This window comes from Narcine bancroftii, chromosome 2 (assembly GCF_036971445.1).
Source record: "Narcine bancroftii isolate sNarBan1 chromosome 2, sNarBan1.hap1, whole genome shotgun sequence".
NCBI lineage: Eukaryota > Metazoa > Chordata > Chondrichthyes > Torpediniformes > Narcinidae > Narcine > Narcine bancroftii.
The window spans coordinates 65200483-65219609 of NC_091470.1; positions in this window are offsets into that span (position 1 = coordinate 65200483).

Sequence of the window (19127 nt, forward strand, 5' to 3'; positions counted from 1 at the left end):
CCAACAAGTACCAAGTCCTTGCTTGGCTGACTTTAAGAGATGCTTTCCACATCAGATTCTTCCTGCATAATCAGAGTCTTAATCCCAAAGCACGCTGCCCCGAAGATGGCTGTTCTTTTTAACTTGAGGGTTTACTAAGGTCTCAGAAAGGAAGCTCATTCTGATTCATCCTGAGCAGATGCATTACAGCATTTCAGCTCTTTGGTCTGTACTTAGAAAGTAACAGCCGAAGATGGCTGTTCTTTCTAACTTGAGGGGTTACTAAGGTCTCAGAAAGGAAGCTCATCCTGATTCATCCTGAGCAGATGCATTACAGCATTTCAGCTCTTTGGTCTGTACTTAGAAAGTAACAGCCGAAGATGGCTGTTCTTTCTAACTTGAGGGTTTACTAGGGTCTCAGAAAGGAAGCTCATCCTGATTCATCCTGAGCAGATGCATTACAGCATTTCAGCTCTTTGGTCTGTACTTAGAAAGTAACAGCCGAAGATGGCTGTTCTTTCTAACTTGAGGGGTTACTAAGGTCTCAGAAAGGAAGCTCATCCTGATTCATCCTGAGCAGATGCATTACAGCATTTCAGCTCTTTGGTCTGTACTTAGAAAGTAACAGCCGAAGATGGCTGTTCTTTCTAACTTGAGGGTTTACTAGGGTCTCAGAAAGGAAGCTCATCCTGATTCATCCTGAGCAGATGCATTACAGCATTTCAGCTCTTTGGTCTGTACTTAGAAAGTAACATCAGGTGGTGCTGGGTGATCACCAACAGGCAAATTATACTCTTTGGTGTGCCTGAAATTTCTTGGTTTCCAGTAAAACAGGGAATGCTGCTACCAACCAGATTGCAGGCTACATGAGTAAATATTAAGGAGGCATGCTGCAGCCAATGTCAATTCAAGTCAAGTTTATTGTTATCCACTTGAACAAGTTTTCTTTGGCTTGGCTTCGCGGATGAAGATTTATGGAGGGGGTAAAAGTCCACGTCAGCTGGTTGGGGTTGGGTGTTGGGTTTTTCCTCCTTTGCCTTTTGTCAGTGAGGTGGGCTCTGCGGTCTTCTTCAAAGGAGGTTGCTGCCCGCCAAACTGTGAGGCGCCAAGATGCACGGTTTGAGGCGATATCAGCCCACTGGCGGTGGTCAATGTGGCAGGCACCAAGAGATTTCTTTAGGCAGTCCTTGTACCTTTTCTTTGGTGCACCTCTGTCACGGTGGCCAGTGGAGAGCTCGCCATATAACACGATCTTGGGAAGGCGATGGTCCTCCATTCTGGAGACGTGACCCACCCAGCGCAGCTGGATCTTCAGCAGCGTGGACTCGATGCTGTCGACCTCTGTCATCTCGAGAACTTCGACGTTAGGGATGAAAGCGCTCCAATGGATGTTGAGGATGGAGCGGAGACAACGCTGGTGGAAGCGTTCTAGGAGCCGTAGGTGATGCCGGTAGAGGACCCATGATTCGGAGCCGAACAGGAGTGTGGGTATGACAACGGCTCTGTATACGCTTATCTTTGTGAGGTTTTTCAGTTGGTTGTTTTTCCAGACTCTTTTGTGTAGTCTTCCAAAGGCGCTATTTGCCTTGGCGAGTCTGTTGTCTATCTCATTGTCGATCCTTGCATCTGATGAAATGGTGCAGCCGAGATAGGTAAACTGGTTGACCGTTTTGAGTTTTGTGTGCCCGATGGAGATGTGGGGGGGCTGGTGGTCATGGTGGGGAGCTGGCTGATGGAGGACTCAGTTTTCTTCAGGCTGACTTCCAGGCCAAACATTTTGGCAGTTTCCGCAAAACAGGACGTCAAGCGCTGAAGAGCTGGCTCTGAATGGGCAACTAAAGCGGCATCATCTGCAAAGAGTAGTTCACGGACAAGTTTCTCTTGTGTCTTGGTGTGAGCTTGCAGGCGCCTCAGATTGAAGAGACTGCCATCTGTGTGGTACCGGATGTAAACAGCGTCTTCATTGTTGGGGTCTTTCATGGCTTGGTTCAGCATCATGCTGAAGAAGATTGAAAAGAGGGTTGGTGCGAGAACACAGCCTTGCTTCACGCCATTGTTAATGGAGAAGGGTTCAGAGAGCTCATTGCTGTATCTGACCCGACCTTGTTGGTTTTCATGCAGTTGGATAATCATGTTGAGGAACTTTGGGGGACATCCGATGCGCTCAATCCAACAAAACAGCATTCTCTGGTCCTAGGTGCAAAAGACACAGACACACAACCAGATGTTATACACATACAGACAAACAATACATATGCAGGTCAAGTATTCATATATACGAATAAATAAATGTTGTTTTATGAATATGAGAGTCTTGTGTGATTAGTGGGTTTTGTGATGGTTAAAGTCTTTGTAGGATGGACTGCAATCTAAAGCCCAGTATTTCTGGGCACTGAGAGGTTGAGTCCTGTGTAGCAATCCCACCTATATTCAAGGTGGTATTGTTCAAAGAAGCCACACAAGTGTCACTGTCACATTGTACATGAAATGTATGAACCTGGTGACACTACCACTGTCATCATTTGATAAGTCTTTGGTACTTCTTGTATCTATGTTTTTATGAATAAAATTTAACTTTGGAAATAAAATGCTAATAAGAAAATAAAATGAGTTGCACAAACTGTTGTTGTTGATGATACTTTTGGACTTCAACGGGGCTACAATGATTACATCTATTAAATCCAGTGATTTAATCCTCTCTTCAACCCAAACTCCGCTAACTTCTCTTGTTGTCTATTACTTTCTAAATTGCAATCCGAGAATGTCCACTTTTTAAAACTGCAGGCCATATGCAGTTAAATTCCAGATAGATCCTGTCACATTTGTGGCCCGAAATGTGAAGTTAATAAAACATTAAACACAAGTTTTATCAGGTAAACTTCTCAGGGTCTTTATTTTCCAGTTTCCTTTGTTCTCCTGCTTGTGCTCTTATCTCTCTCTCACATACCACGTGACTTCCGATACATCTCATACATATTCATTATCATGACAGGCCCTACACCACTCTGCTATTCATCACATTGTACTACTCTGCTGCGGTGATACCCAATTTTTAAAAAAACACATGACTTGGCAATATCTCAGTAGTGTCAATAAATTCATTCAACCAGGAAGCTTTCATAATCCATTCCGACAAAAACTAACACTTTTTTGAAATGACCAAAACAATATATATTTGACCAAAGAAAAATCTTCAGCGTAGTCAGAAAAAACAATGCAAATTAGAAATATTTCTCCCATAGATCACATGAAATAACAAGTGAAGTAAATTGCTTATCTTTCGAGGATAGTTTAGACAAAGTTGCCTCATTTAAGTATGGGAGATTTGAGGTCTATCTAATTCTGCAACCCACTGGAATTTTTCTGTATACATATTCAACATTTATGTTTCATGATCATCTCTAATATTTATTTAATTCACATTTGTAAATCGATAAAACCTTCAACACATCATTTTTATTGGAATATCTGATTCTGTTCAATTGTTCAAATAAAAGTGAATTGTTTACAATACAGAGTATGTTACAAAATAGAAACTTGCTCCAAAATCTCTATGTCACTTTTTAGAAATATTCTTATCAGAATGCTACACTGTACCATGTTGATTTCTGAACAGGATTCGGCAACACAAAAAATTTCCCTTGACTCTCTATGAACTGATGTGCATGTTTTCTGTGTGGGCTCGTCAGCTTCATAAAGACTTGTTGAGGCTTATTGTAATAATGCCATTATATAAAATCCTTTAATTCATGCTAAAATCTATTGCGCATTTCATTTGTTAAAAGAACATAACCTTTTATTGAAGCACAAAAACAGCAAGAGGAGAAAGTTTTGAAGAGACAATTGTAATGTTTAAAGAAATTCCTGAATAGGATATGGATTGAATGCAGAAAAATGGGACAAGGTTGATCAGCAAGGACAATTTGGGCTCAAAGGCCTGTTTCTGTGCTATAAAATTTGCAGACAATTACCTTGAATTTCATGTCATTGCATGACATAATATTATCGGATAGGAATGAAAATGGTTGCATGCCCACTCCCAGTTTATCCTTGCAAAAAGAAAACAACAACTTTCACGTCAGAGAACTATTCCTTCACAATTCCCTATCTGGAATTTCATTTCAAATGCCCAGCACATTAAGAACATGCATACAAGAATAAATCACATATTTGTCCTTTGCCAGTTTATTACAAGGTACTGCCCTCAACCTAACTCCATCAAATTGAGTTGTACCATTTAGCCCACTACATCCATATTCTTTACTGCAATCAGCCATTGAAACTTTCCGTATGTATGTCCCCTTTTTAAAACATTATTTTCTTTGCCAATTTTTTTCATTGTTAAATGTTTAGAAATATATTTGGAATGGAGACATTGTACTTGCATTATTTGACCTGGGGCACGGATTCTTTGATCCCTCAGCCTGATTGGCAAAGAAATTTCAGGATTCCACCCAAATCTGCTCAAAGTCATTAAATAAAATTTGCAATCACACAAAATAAGGACAGAATTCACTTCAAAGCAGGTGTGACATGGTCAGGCTTAATAAGGGGTCTTTTCTGAAATGTTCACTTTTTGTATCTCAGAGTGCTTTCACCAGGGACTGGAGCCACATTAACAGTGAACGATGGTGAAACGTTTCCTGTTTAAATAATTTTATTAGGAACTTAAATACGTTTGGATAATGTTAATTTAAGTGAATGTAATATCCTGAGCAGCCTGCACCTCTATCTTCAAGCAGTGGAAAAGTCACCCAAGGCCCCATCTCAGGTTACTGTTCCACACACATTCTGTGAAACACCAGGTTCACCAGCTTTGGAAAAGCTGGAATCCTAATCTGTTTACAATAGATTGATTTGCATCCTTTCGTTTTTGAGCAGGTTTGAAATGGTATCCAGATGTGGGAACTTTATTCGTAACCAAGATTTGAAGTAAACAAATTTGCACCACTTAAATGGTGCCTTTTAATTTGAAGCAGCTTTTTAAAAAAAGGTCACTACCAATAGTACAAGCCAACTTTCTGATGCCAGTGAGGAAAAATAGAAAATGAAGCTGAGATGTGGTCATATTTAATGGGTTAGTCCAGCAGTATTCCACCCATTGCAAACACAATTATTAGCCTGAGGAAGATGACACTAAAAATATTAAACTAGTTTCTTAAATTTTGTTCCTTATTTTACACTGACTTTTTAATTACTTCATTGCTTATGCAGAAAAATCAAACATGCATTTTGATTATTTTTGACCTTTCTGGCCAGGGATCATTTTATATACATGTATACATGTACTGGCATGAAAAAAAAGTATCTGCCTGGCTTGCTAGTAACCCACAGTTTGATGCACTGACTAATGTTCAGTTACACCCTAAAATATCACTAGTTTGTGTTGCTGCTTCAACCCACCTGCTTCTAAACTATAGTTATCTCCAGACAATACTGCTTCATTTAAAAGCAAAGAAACTCAGATACTTTAGCAATCTGAAACTTTGAAAACATCCGAGACACTCAGCAGGTCAAGCAATATCTGATGATTTGAGTTAACATCGGAGGTTGAAGACCTTCCATTTAACAGATTTCAAAATCTGAATTCCTCAAGCACCAAATTTCTAATCTCAGTTATAAATGGAGACAAGTGTGTTATGGGCCCAGAGGACCCCAAAACCCAGTAGCAATAGAAATTCATCAAGACAAATGGTTACTTAAACAAAAGTGCTTTTAATTTTCTTTAAACATAAAAACAGGATCAAACTTTAACTTAGTACTATTAACTTAACTTAACCAACTTCTAATTCTAAGCGCACGTGTATGTAATGTGTGTATAAGTAAAGGCACCTCTTTTCAATCTTCTTCAGCATGATGCTGAACCAAGCCATGAAAGACCCCAACAATGAAGACGCTGTTTACATCCGGTACCGCACGGATGGCAGTCTCTTCAATCTGAGGCGCCTGCAAGCTCACACCAAGACACAAGAGAAACTTGTCCGTGAACTACTCTTTGCAGATGATGCCACTTTAGTTGCCCATTCAGAGCCAGCTCTTCAGCGCTTGACGTCCTGCTTTGCGGAAACTGCCAAAATGTTTGGCCTGGAAGTCAGCCTGAAGAAAACTGAGGTCCTCCATCAGCCAGCTCCCCACCATGACTACCAGCCCCCCCACATCTCCATCGGGCACACAAAACTCAAAACGGTCAACCAGTTTACCTATCTCGGCTGCACCATTTCATCAGATGCAAGGATCGACAATGAGATAGACAACAGACTCGCCAAGGCAAATAGCGCCTTTGGAAGACTACACAAAAGAGTCTGGAAAAACAACCAACTGAAAAACCTCACAAAGATAAGCGTATACAGAGCCGTTGTCATACCCACACTCCTGTTCGGCTCCGAATCATGGGTCATCTACCGGCACCACCTACGGCTCCTAGAACGCTTCCACCAGCGTTGTCTCCGCTCCATCCTCAACATCCATTGGAGCGCTCACACCCCTAACGTCGAGGTACTCGAGATGGCAGAGGTCGACAGCATCGAGTCCACGCTGCTGAAGATCCAGCTGCGCTGGATGGGTCACGTCTCCAGAATGGAGGACCATCGCCTTCCCAAGATCGTATTATATGGCGAGCTCTCCACTGGCCACCGTGACAGAGGTGCACCAAAGAAAAGGTACAAGGACTGCCTAAAGAAATCTCTTGGTGCCTGCCACATTGACCACCGCCAGTGGGCTGATAACGCCTCAAACCGTGCATCTTGGCGCCTCACAGTTTGGCGGGCAGCAGCCTCCTTTGAAGAAGACCGCAGAGCCCACCTCACTGACAAAAGGCAAAGGAGGAAAAACCCAACACCCAACCCCAACCAACCAATTTTCCCTTGCAACCGCTGCAATCGTGTCTGCCTGTCCCGCATCGGACTGGTCAGCCACAAACGAGCCTGCAGCTGAAGTGGACTTTTTACCCCCTCTATAAATCTTCGTCCGCGAAGCCAAGCCAAAGAAGAAAAGAAAAGATTTAAGTGGTGCAAATTTGTTTACTTCAAATCAGAAAAGTTCTTTGATTCACAGTCCAATCTCACGACTCACTCCTTTAAGTTCACCGGTAATCAGGCAATTCTTATACTCTGCGCAGAATTTAACATTTATGAATTTTCACCAGGCTGTGGTGCTTAAAGGAAATTGGTTACTGCTCAGGAAGGTTCTTGTTGGTTTCAGAGAGAAATTTGTGGCTTGTTGGACTCTCACAAACTGATTCCCTCCCAATCAGCCACTTCAGTGTCTTGCCAAAGAAACTTGCCCCATCAGGGTTTTCCAAATTATAATCTCTTCTTCTGCAAGTCACCACAGAATTCCTTTTGTTTCCCTTATTTCAGTGAAACACTCTAGCCAGCATTTCCTCTTGTATGGACCACAAGGGTTTTCAACAGGCTGAACTCAGAACTCACAACCCATCTTCAAAATGGGGTTTCAACAAGCTGCCAGCTTGCCATGACTGCAGAAACCAGTTCTCTCTCTCTCTCAGAGAAAGCCTCCCTCTACTTGCAAAACCACATGACCTTCTTGGAACAGCAAACTGCATCCACACAGATTGCGGAACCAGACCAAAACTTCTGAGTCCATTCATCTGTTGCTTTACATTACTCCACAGCACATCCAATTAACACCTACTTGTGAAGTCTCTCGAGCTCGGGTTCTTCTATTTGCACCTTCTTGTGAAAACCTCTAGCAAAGCAGTTTTGATTGTCTTTACAAAGGCCCTGGGCCTGGACTGTCTGGTTTGAGCAAAGCTCTTGCATTTTAAATGAGATCTGTTTTGTGGTGTTTGTGTTTGTTTGTGACCTACACTACCCCCACAATCTATCCCTCAAAAACATATCTATATACAATATAAAATAGGATATAATCCATCACAAGTGTAATTTTCCTAAGGTGAGTAACTATTAGTTTTGGAAATGCCCTGTTGACAGTGTCATCTTCATGTTTGGATACAGCAAATAAAGTTTTGGCTGAACTGAAGGCTTATGGAGGGTGGAAATCAAAAATCCACCTAGGAGTAGTCACGTCCATTGGTTTGCATTATTTTCTGTCCATGGATCTGGAGAATTTTGCAGAGATTTCATTGGCGGCTCTTCTCCACCACTTTGAGGTTACCACAGTTGGTGGTTTATGTCTCAGAAATGAACAGAAGGTGGGCATCACTGCCACCTGGTAAACCATAAGTTTTACACCAGATTTGAGGTCTTTATTGTTATGTTTTTCCTCAGATGCCCCAAGATTATTTTGGGAACATTTGCGGTCAAAATGAATTTTATCATCAAATTCTGTTATCATTAAGATACATCTCCTGGAATATGTCAGGGAGTCCAAACTTCCCAAGGTCACAAACCTCGACTTGGTGTTGTCTAATAGGGTAATGTGGTACAGGAGTTTTTGTTTTGTGATTGCCACATACAAAACCTATTTTACTGTTTACTTCATTGAATGATTCAACAGTAACTTGAATTCCAGCCTTCAAGCATGCAAACATATAAGTATCATCAGTTGGCCACAGCCTCATTAATGAGGCTAGAGCATTTTTTGGACTTGGAATGTAGAGAACCTATTGTCCAATAAATAAGATTCATTCTTATTTGTTGGAGATGAGTGCACATTGTGATGGGAAAGACTGAGAAAATGCCAGTTTGAGGCAGTTAGTTATGAAGATCCAAACAGTTTTATACAGAGGAGCTAGGTCATCACAGCCTTGCTTGATACTGACCTGCATAGAAATTCAAGCACAAGTACAACCTGACAAAACAGCTTTTTTTTGGTCCTTGGTATAAAAGCATGCAAAGATACAAACAGAAAAAACACACATACAGACAAATGATACATATGGTGTATGCATATACATATATAAAAATAAATATTATTAAATAAATAGTAGTCTCGAAGGGTTTGTGTGAGCAGTTCATCAGTCGTTCAGTAGTCTCACTGCCCATAGGAAGACATTGTTTCTCAGCCTTGTGCTCTGACCATTAAATTAGCTCCCTATTGGACAGATATTAAAATTAATCAACTCCTGAAATTATAATAGAGCAGGGATCCCCAGTCTCAGGTGTTGTATCTCTTTTCCAATGGCAGTAGAGTGTGCAGGGTGGTAGGGGTGCTCAACAATTTTGCAAGCCCACTTCAGACATCGATCCCAGTAGATCATGTTGAGAGGGGAGGAAGGGAGATCCCAGGGATCCTCTGTCTTATGGTCCTGTGGATTGACCTCTGATCTAATGCTAGACAGAAACCATACCACACTCTGATGCAGCCACCCAGGACGCTTTCAGTAGAGTTCCTGTGGAAAGTTGACAGGTTGGTGGCCAGTACCCTTGCCCACCTCAGTCTTCTCAGGAAGTGTACTCTCTGTGGCATCTTTCTTTCAAGTGTTGAGATGTGTCTCCAGGATAGGTGACTTGTTAAGTAGACTCCAAGAAACTTTGTACTCTCTGTTCTCTCCTCTACCAAACTATTAATGTGTCATGAAGGGTGATCGTCCCTGGTCCTCTTGACGTCCACAATCTTATCCTTTGCCTTGTCCATGTTGAGACTTAGGTTGATACTGTATTCTCACACCATTTCACGAGATTTTCCACCCCTTCTCTGTAGTGCATCTCATTGTTGTTACTGATGAGGCCAACTCCTGTTGCTCATTGATGACCCTGTTGGAGCTAGATCTGGCATTGCACTTGTGGTCAGTAGCATGAACAGAAGCGACCTGAGCACACAGCCCTGAGGTGCACTCATGTTCAGCCTGATGGTGCTCAAGGTTCTGCTGCTTAGAAAGTCCAGAATCCAGTTACAGAGAGGGGTGTTGAGTCCTAGCAAGGACAGCTTCTCCACCAACTTCTAGGGAATGATTGTATTAGTCAATAGACTGCCCCAGTGAAGTGTTGAAGAGGTCCCAATGAACTTCTGTCAGTTGGTCTGTGCAATCCTCCAGTATCCAGCCTGGTATGCTGTCCAGTCTAATTGACTTGTGTGGGTTCAACTTGGATAGAGTTCTCCTCACCTAAGCAGCGACTATGTAGGGAGCTGTTAAAGAGGGGGAAACGTCAACCTGCTCTTCTCATCCAACTGTAACCTAATGCTCTGTGTAATGATTAAGCTGTTGGAGTGATATAAGGTGATATATTTTATCCATTATTCAAATCCATTTGAAAGACCATTAAATTAGCTCCCTATTGGACAGATATTAAAATTAATCAACTCCTGAAATTATAATAGAGCAGGGATCCCCAGTCTCAGGTGTAGTTAGTCATTTCCATCTCCCATATAATTATCAGTTAATTAAATCTCATGGGCTTCCTCATGTATCTATAAGTAGTTATTTGCGAATTAATTATTACTTAGTCACTGGGAAGATTTCAGTAGTTGTTCATTCAGGTTTCATAACATTTTTTTGGATGATAATACCATATTTATTGGTTTAGCTAATTTTGCAAGTTCTCCCAGTAAGCATGAAATAGTGGAATTGTGAGCTCAAAGAATTCAGCACAAATTAAACGCATGGCTAAATAACCTCAGGTTCTTTCAAGGCTGAGCAGAAAATAAAAACACAAATCTCTTGCGAACAAAAGAAAAGACGCAAGGCTCGGCCGAACATACAGTTCACTAGGACAAATTAAGTGTCAACTGGACCCAAGCCGGAAATTGCAGGAATTGCCAAAAGCAATATGTGAGTGAATAGAGAGGGAAGGAGTGAAAATGTAATGGAGATCAGTGTAATGCCATGGATGATGTTGAGATAACAAAGGATAAGTTGAAAAAAAAAGATTTAGCAGTGTTTACAAGCTTGACACCAGAAACGGCCAACCATTGCAAACCAGCAATCAGAAACACCAACCAGATGAGTATTGAGAGCAATAGATTATAATTCAAAAGAGGTGATTGAGATGGTCTAGTTCTATCCCATTGGGTATGATTAATGGACATCCCTCATCTGTAAAAATGTTGTGAAATCCTGGAACATGAAATTGGATGTGTATTCCCTTGCTTCCTTATGGGTTCTTGGGTTCTTTCAGTATTTTCATTGTTTCAATTCTGCTTTGGCAATTACTGATTTACTTTTGTTTTGAAAGAACCATGAAGATTCCCCACCCAGAGAGAATAAACAGCAGAAATATTCAGAGAGTGATTCTGCTGTTGCTGCTCCCCTTTCATTTGTTACTCTTCCCACCTGGCATTGGAGAAAACAAAAGATTTTTAAATGTGTTGAGTGACTCCGCTTAAGAAATCAGAAATCTTCAAGTAATTTAGCCATAGGTATGCAAGCAACCATTCCTCAGACACTGGGTTTATCCCTCCCTTTGTTCCAGTGTTTATTTATTTTAAAGCTGCAGTGATTTTCTATTAATGATCCTCCTCGTTGTTTCACATGATTGCAGCTCTTGCTTCACCTGCTGAATGGAAGTGCATTGTCATTGCATCAATGCAATGCAACCTTCACCAAGAAAATCTCTCATTTTAGCAATGGCTGAGTACCAATCAAGCACTTCACACAATAGTAATATCTAAAGTAGTGGTTCACAACCTTTGTTTTCCACTCACATACCACCTTGAGTAATCCCTTACTAATGATGGTAATGCTGCCAACAAGCTTTGCTCCCTGGGCAGTACAGCAACATCCTCAGCTTCTCTAGACAGAGAGATTGAATCAAGAACCAAAAAGGCCTGCTTTGCCTTTGGTCAGGTGAAAGATTGGATTTGGTCACTGAACATCAGGTTGGCCAACAAGTTTCAAGGTGTACAGGGCCGTTGTCATATCAGCCTTGCTAATATGGATGTGTGACATGATGCCCATATCAGTGTCACTTACATCAGCTTGACCAACTGCAGCAGCATCACCTTCGTTCTCTGATGAAAATCACCTGGCGAGACATGGTCTCCAATATTGAGCCAGAATGCCAGCAGTTTCATCCTTGGTGATGTCAGCCCAACTGCGCTGGGCAGGAAATGTTGTCGGAATGCCTGACAGGAGACTGCCCAAGGACATCTTGTACAGCCAATTGTCCAGCGGTACCCAAAAACAAGGAGCCACCGAATACAGTACAAGGATGTTCTGCACAGGAGCCTCAAGAAAGCAGACATGGCCCCATCAACATGGGAGGATCTGGCTCAACTTCACTCGCAGTGGAGGGACACCATCAGGAAAGGTGTGGATGCTGCTGAGAACAAACTCAAAGAAGCAACAGAGGGAAGGCACAGGAAGTTCCACAACAGGGCCTCTGTCCCTGCTGCCCCTCCAGGCCTCACCTGCCAAGTATGTGGCAAGCAGAGCCTATCAAGGATTGGCCTGTACAGTCACTCCAGGATGCACATATCAAACCCCACAAACTGAAAGGAACCATCATCATCCTATGGGATGGATAGCCAGAAGAAGAGGACTAATGATGACATCCAGTGCCATAGGTGCTCTGTGTTTAGTAAGGTAGTATGTGAGTGGGAGATAAAGGTTAAGAACTACTATTAAAAGAATGAATGAAATTAATGCAACATTCAAACTGCTCTATTTCAAGTATTCTCTTCCAAAAGAGCAAAACAAAGATGAAAATATTGCAAACTACACAAATCGGTTCGAGAGATAATCATTCCTGGCAACAATAACATGTACTTGGAGGCCAGGAATGTACAAGGCATAAAGCAAAGCATTCACCAATGCTAACATCATTACAAAGAAATCATACATTTTCGCATTAATTGCTGCAAGTGTATGGGGAGGGGGGGGGGGTGGATTTGAACCTGATGGTGGGAGCTTGTCTTTCCCATATCATCATATCACTTGGAGAGTGACATCCTGTGCTTCTGTTCAAACTTTGCTCTCTCTGAAATGAAAATAAAACCCTGACCTGTACAACCTGGACAACATGTAACCTAACGAGCACAGTTGAACCAAAAAACAGCATTGATGTTTTTCATATTATAGTTCCAAGGAAGGTGAAGAGGGGTTAAATCTATAGTCTCCAGACAGATGCAATCGTAGGTTCATACTTCATTCAGCTCAAGTAAATTCTCTTTACTTATCCTGCCCTCCTGTCCCTGTATCACCGTGTCAGATGGAACAAGAGTGAGGAATGGTTACATAGATCTTCCAGTTTTTTTTTCATGGAGCATTTAAAATGCATCAAACATGCCCCTCTATCCAATATCCTCCTTCCCTTAAGAAGATATATTTACTGACAGTTCCATGCAGTGAAGAGACTGATATTAACATCAACCTCAACATTCCTTTATTAGCATATTGACTTTAATCATTTTAAATTTAAAATGGAAAATGACATACATGACCGAATCAAATGGGCCTCATGGCCAGATTTCAAGTCATGATGTAAATTCAAAGTTCTTTCCCACATTCTCTGAACACGAGGGAAAACTCATTGACTAGTGTCACGGTGACATGGTTGGCGTAGCAGTTAGCGTAACATCGTTACAGCAACAGCGATCAAGACCAGGGTTGGAATCCTGCACTGTCTGCAAGGAGCTGGTATGTTCTCTTCGTGTCGGTGTGGGTTTTCCCTGGGAGCTCAAGTTTCCTCCCACCGTTAGAAATGTACCAGGGGTAGAAGGTTAATTGGGTGGCATGGACTTGTGGGCTGAAATGGCCTGTTAACATGCTGTATGTCCAAATTTAAAAAATATATAAATTTAACAATGTGAGCCCAAAGGTGCAACAAGCAAACTTGAAGAAATACTTTTAAGAGGCTTGCTCTCAACCTGCAGGTTGAAAGGCACAACATAATTTACATTAATGATCTGGATGAGGGGATTGGATGTAATATCTCCAAATTTGCAGATGACACTAAGCTAGGAGGGGTTGTGTGCATGGAAGAGGGGGTCAGGAAGCTCCAGTGTGATTTGGATAAATGTAAATTGAGATACATGGCAAATGCACTACAATGTGGATAAATGTGAGGTTATCCACTTTGGTAATACAAACCGGAGGGCAGATTACTATTTGAATGGCAATAGATTAAGAGATGGGGAAGTGCAGAGAGACCTAGGGGTACTTGTGCATCAGTCTCTGAAGGCGAGCATGCAGATACAGCAAGCGGTTAAAAAGGCAAATGGTATGTTGGCCTTCATGTCAAGAGGGTTTGAGTATAGGAACAAGGATACCTTACTGCAGCTGTACAGGGCCTTGGTGAGACCCCACCTGGAGTATTGTGTGCAGTTTTGGTCATCTTATCTAAGGAAGGATGTTCTTGCAATGGAGGGAGTACAGAGGCGATTCACCAGGCTGATACCTGGCATGGCAGGAATGACTTATGAGGAAAGATTGCGCAAATTGGGATTGTACTCGCTGGAGTTTAGAAGATTGAGAGGGGATCTCATAGAGACCTATAAAATTCTGGCAGGACTGGACAGAATGGATGCAGATGGGATGTTTCCAATGATGGGAAAATCCAGAACCCGGGGCCATGGTTTGAGGATAATAGGCAAACCATTTAGGACCGAGATGAGGAGGAATTTCTTTACCCTGAGGGTGGTGAATCTGTGGAATTCATTGCCACAGAGGGCAGTAGAGGCAGGTTCATTAAATATATTTAAGAGGGAATTAGATCTATTTCTTCAGTATAAGGGTATTAAAGGTTATGGAGAGAAGGCGGGGACGGGGTACTGAACTTTAAGATCAGCCATGATCTCGTTGAATGGCGGAGCAGGCTCGAAGGGTCAAATGACCTACTCCTGCTCCTATCTTCTATGTTTCTCTATGTTTCTATAATTGCATTGTTGAAACATTGAATAGAGATCAAGTATTGGATGCTTTGACTGTATGGCTTATTAAAGTGGAATAATGTAGCTATCCCTTAAATCAACAAGGGAATTTAGATCATTTTATAAAATGAGATCTTTCATGTTTTATAATAATCTGTCAGAGGTTGGGAAAATGGAAGAAACTTGGTCTGTTTGGAGATTGAAGAGAAAAATTGGCAAATCACAAATTTTGTGCTTAATTTTAAATCAGGTTTGGGCATGCTCTCTAAATGTAAATGGATAAGAAATAAATAAATAACTGAACAATAGAGACCAGGTCCAATCTCTACCAGAACTGCAACTGGATTTCTGCAACTGCTATCAGCATATCTCAGTGTGGGAAAGGAATTTCAGGATTTCTGCTCCCTGTCACAGATGATTCTGGCGATGAGCATTGCAGTCGATTTTATCTACCAGCAATTTTCCAGCGAGAAATTTTGGCAACCAACTTTGTTCTGGACTTGTATCTATTAATTTAATTATATTTGTTGCATTTAAATCTTTATTTTATAATATTTAATTCCAGATTAAGTTGAATTTAAATCAGAGGATGTATCTATCTGAGATTTTAAAAGTATAATTTGGTTAAAAAAGCCTTTTTACTTGGATTTAATAAACTAAATGAGGGTTCCTATCAAAATAGAACTTTGTCCCTGTAAATTATTTGTAAAAGTATTATTTTGTCTGGAAATAGGTAAAAGAGCATTACTTTGTGATAGGCATGCAGAAAATAAAGACTATGCACAAAACATTGAGATGTTTTGCCAAAAAATTGGCATTGAGATAATTTTTATTTGGAGATGAGCAAAATTGACAAAGGAGCATTTGTCCATCCTTGAGTGTCATAGGAAGAATCAATCATGTAGAATTGAAATTCAAGTCCTTACTACACATCAATGATAAGTTCTCTTTCCACAAGAACATTGGACAGCAAAGATTTTGCTTCCTGAACACTTTTGGGTGTATTTTATGGATTTTGGGCTGCTGATCACAAAATCACCTGAATATGTTTACTTCATGAATCATTTTTTAAAAGATATAACCTAATTTTGTGATTTTCTGTCTTATTTTAAGTCTACTAGTATAGTGCCCACAAAGCAAATAGTTTTGGTCAGCCCAAGCATATCTGGGTATGCACCAAATGTAGGTGCTATGCAAATGTTGTCTTAGGCCTGGGTATGCTTAGTCTGGATAGATGCAGACAGGCTATAAAAGCAGCTCATGTATACAGATACTGTATGATATAGATTGAACCCATGTTGACATCATGCTTCCAGGATACAAAACAATGAGATGCAATATGTCATTGAAAATTCATTTTCTGCATTCACACTTGACTTCTTCCCTGCTGACCTAGGTACAGTCAGTGATGAACATGGTGAAAGGTTTCATCAGGACATTGCCACTATTGTTGGATAATGACATGAGATGCATCAGATGATGAGTACAAATGAAAATCAGCAGAAAAACATTTTTAGATCCGTTGAACTAGCACATAATGTGTCAGCATCATTATGCAATTATACATTCTATATTCAATTAAAGTTAATTTAGCATTTCTCCAACTTCCCACGGGATACAGCAAATCTGAAATTATCTTTGTGTTCAGCTTGAAGTTGTAATAATCCCCTTTTTTTCCTCAGGAAGCAAACCTTTTGAAAAAAATTGTTGTTCCTGTGGATTCAGACAACATTCATTGTTTTCTTTCCCCCTGTATGTTCATGTAACCTAATTTATTGAATTCAATACCTACTGATCACAGGCAGCAGAATTGGAACTGTACAAGGCTCTAACTCATGGTGACTTCAGTTTAAATAGAGTTCTGAAATTACCAGTTTTCATAGAGAATCTGAAATAAGAACAGAAAATGCAGGAACATTCAAGAGATAAGGTAGCATCTGTAGAAAGTTAACATTTTGGGTTGAAGACCCTTTGTAAAAATAATTAGAGATAGGGAAGTTTCAAGTATCACCTTTCAAAATTCTATGGATTCTGCAATTATTTTGGTTGATTGGAGGATTCCAAATATGACCCAAAAATTTAAGTAAGAAGGAAAGAAAACATGGAACTACTGACCTGTTAGTCAGTAGAAAAGAAAATCTACAATAAAAAAATAATAAATTCAATAATCAGCACCAACAAGGATTTATGAAAGAAAACAACTTGGACTGATCTGCTGGAGTTTTATGAGGTTATAATCAGTAGAACAGATAAGGAGGAGCCAGTGGATGTACATTTGGAAAGTTTTTGTTGAAGTCCCACAGAAGAAGCCAATAACAGGACACAAATTTGGGGGTAATATACTGACATATGCTTTTCAAACAAAAATTGTAAAACTCAGTGGTGAAGAGCTTCAGACACAAATCTATAATTGTGTAGCCGACCACTACAAAGAAACACACACACACACACAGTGTGGCAGGTTAAACTCACTGTATTATTAGGGCTGGAAAGGCTGCTTTTATACTGTTCAAGTTCCCGCCATTTTGCTGATTGACTGAGTCAGCCATGTGAATAACAATAGGGGGCGGGAACGTCCATGCATATGAATGCCCTTCTTCCCCAGCCTGTTTCTGCTGAGTTAGCTGGGCAGCTTGACCAATGCCATTTTAGGGCTGTTGGTCTGATGCTGCTCCAGCTTCTACCCCTGACGGTTCGTGGGAGTCACTTTAGCGATCACTGTTCGCGTCTGCTGCTGCGCGATGTGCCGGCCCGATCTCCGCAATTGCAGGCTGCCACAATTGCATCATTCCCAGTGGTAAAAGAATGCCACAGGATGGGCCTCAGAGGTGCTGCAGTCAGGACTGTCTTCCAGAAAGCAAACAAGAATAACTGTGGTAACTTCAGAAAAGTCAACTGCTCAACAGTGGTGATAATTTAGAGGCACAGTGGATATAACTTTCAATTTGTAACAACACCATGAAAAATGCACCATCCACTGTATATGCCTCCATTGATCTTATTAAAGTATTTGATTCCAGTAATTGTGAGGGACTGAGAGAAACATTCTTCATTGTCTACAGAAATGTATTTCCATCTTATGTTTACTTTAAGCCATGCCAAGGCAATAACCAACAGGTCAACAACAGAACTAATTTAATTGAAGACTGGTGTCACATAAGGATGCATCATTATCTCAACCTCTTTCACCTTGCAATGTTGTTTCTCACCTCCAATAAACTTCCTGTGGAATGAGCATAATCTTCAAATGTAATGAGAAATTGTTCAACCTCCAGAACCAAGGTTACCCAAATTTCAGTAGTTGAGGTGCAGAGATCAGATCACACTTGTGCTTGCATTCTGTTAGAGGCTGAGCTCCAAGACATCAACTCTTTCTCTGAGCCTTACAATCAGCATCCTCAATACCAAGGTCCTCTACCAACTTGCCCCAAATGAACCACACAACAAAAGTTCATGATGACTCCCAGGAAAAATGTGAACCTGTGGCTAGCTGCTTCAAGCTATAGTTTTGTGGAGCCTATAGCGCAGGAGAGGTTATAGGTGTATGCAGGCTAGCTCAGAAAAAACACACTATTCCCAGAAAGAATGATCCAACCCCAGTTGAGTGTAGTAAACACTGATTTTTATTGGGCTCACAGTTCTGCTTTTATTCTCAAGCTGAGGAGTATAGTCAAATCCCCCTTCAGTGCTGATTGGTTGCATTTGCAATCTTCTTTCCTTAATAGGCCAGTTAGGCTCCTTTAGTTGTGGCCAATTGATGGACAGTGCTGTGGGCTTCATGCAGCCTGCTGGATCATTGCGTTCATCCTTCACTTTGAGAGTCACCCCGAGGGGGCTGCGAGGAATGCCGCAAACCGCTTCCCATGTTTTGGGAGGCATACCTCAGTGAAGGCAGATATTAATGACAAAATTTACCACCAGCTTTAATATTCCTTTGGCCGCAATGCAAGGAGTGAAAATAATTCACATCTTCACAAACTGTCCACTCACTGCTCCCTCAAACTTTTATTGTCCAGCTTGTGGAAGAGTCAGCGGTTCCCACAGTGGCCTCATTAGACTCATCAGAACCCATAAAATCAGAGACAAAGCCACCCTCAATCCAAGGAGATTGCTTTTTCTTTTTCAATATTTTTATTGGTTTTATCAAATAAATGTTCCATAGGGACAAATCAATAAAGTATTAACAGATCTCATATAGCAATAGAAGTAGTACTGAAACCTATGTTACATTAAAAAGAAAGATAAAATGGGTGTATTCCCAGGGTAAGGGGAAGCACCCAACTTTGCATTGTTGTACAATAAATGTTCTTTGTTCTAAAAAAAAGATAAAATGGAAAACACTATATAAATATCTAATTCAATCCCCTCCCTTTGGAGGCTACTGACTAATACAAACAGTCCTACTAATGATAAAGGTG